We start from the raw sequence: 1,554 nt of genomic DNA on the forward strand, positions 1-1,554 counted from the left end.
TTGTGAATAAAATAAACCAAAAAATGATATCTGTGTAGAAAAACCAATGACAGAATCTTGGCAAGGCATATTGTTTCCTATTCTGACTTCCTAAAACATCTACTATTTGTAGGACACATCCTGGAACCTCGTAGACGGCTACACACCAGTGTTCTGTTGTTTTATCCATGTCTCGTCAATGTTTTTATAGCAGTGTGTGCTTACCTGAAAATAATTCCCTTGAAAGACCAAAAAGCTTCTCTAGGAATGTACATGTACTGGCTGGCACCCTGGCTAGCATACTGGAAGCCCTCAACACGTGCTTAACTAGATATACTGCTTTCCTAAAGAAATTACAAGCTCAGCATAGACTGTATCTATTCTTCAAGGCTGAATAATGTGGGAGTAGGAACCAGGAAACCTAAGACCTATATTTAGGCTTTCTAATCATTAGCTTTGTGCTTCTGGATTACAGTCACTTATCCTCAGTTTCTTCACTTGTAAAATGGGTTACAATGAGGATAAACTGAGATTAAGTAAGACAGTGTAAGTGAAAACTCTAAGCTGCTAAACAAATTTCTGTACTCCCTAATTTAAGTACCTAATATGTAGCACATCTTATTCTAATTTCAAGTACGAGAACCATTATTTATAAGAGCATAATGAACTTGCACGGAATTGAACTGAATCTCCTACATCCATCAGTCACCATGTCCTGTTGATTCCACTCCCTTAATGTAGCATATAATAACATGACAAGAGCAGACTATGGTACTAACTGCCTGGAGTGGAGTTCCAGCTCCATAACTCAATAGCTCTGTGACCTTGGACAAGTCACATGACCTGTCTGTGCCTCAGTTTTTAAAATAATCTGCATAAAAAGGAATAACAATAGTGCCTACTTCATAGTTATTGTGAAGATTGAATGAATTAATATACCCAAAGCACTTAGATTAGTGCTCACTGCTCTCAAATCCATCCCCTTTTCTTTCTCCACTGTTGCTCCTTAGTTCACCCTCAAACTTGGTGTCTCTTGCTCTGGTCTTACCCTTCTGTGGTCCAATCATCTCATTCCCCTGCTTTCATGAATACATTAAAACTTTTAGTTCCCAGCCTGAGTAGTTCTCTATAGTTCCCCAAACAAGCCACATTCTCACTCGCCTCTCTGCTTTGCACAGGTAATTTTGGCCTTTTGCCTAGAGAGTCAATTCCTTTTCCCCATTCCTCATCTCAAGCTTTGCTGGGCTGATTATCACTAAGCTTACAGAACTCAGTTATACTAATCACTTCTTCTGAGAATGCTTGTATAATACTGGCAGACTTCTTTGATCAGCCCTCTTCTGAGTGCTAAGGCAGCTCTTCTGGCATTCACCCCTCTTCTGAATGAAGTTAAGGGTTTAATTCTTTGTCTTCCTCTTAAATTAGAGAGTGACTCAATCTTCCTAACTGTGGCAGCCTACATATAATTGGTACTAATCACGTTTATGGTAAAGAATGAATAAAATACAAAACTAATTTCTTTCTTGAAATGTTTAAGTAAAAATTTTTCACTGATTAAAAATGCTTTGCTGGGGG

General features: G+C 38.4%; 1 protein-coding gene across 1 annotated transcript in view; it reads right to left on the reverse strand.

The window, feature by feature from the left end:
• Positions 1-1,554, reverse strand: part of TAF1B (TATA box binding protein (TBP)-associated factor, RNA polymerase I, B, 63kDa) — a 109,111-nt gene that overhangs the window by 45,054 nt on the left and 62,503 nt on the right. The gene's annotated exons all lie outside the window — the stretch shown is intronic.

The sequence above is a fragment of the Propithecus coquereli genome, unplaced genomic scaffold (genome assembly GCF_000956105.1).
Source record: "Propithecus coquereli isolate 6110/MARCELLA unplaced genomic scaffold, Pcoq_1.0 Scaffold764, whole genome shotgun sequence".
NCBI classification, from domain to species: domain Eukaryota; kingdom Metazoa; phylum Chordata; class Mammalia; order Primates; family Indriidae; genus Propithecus; species Propithecus coquereli.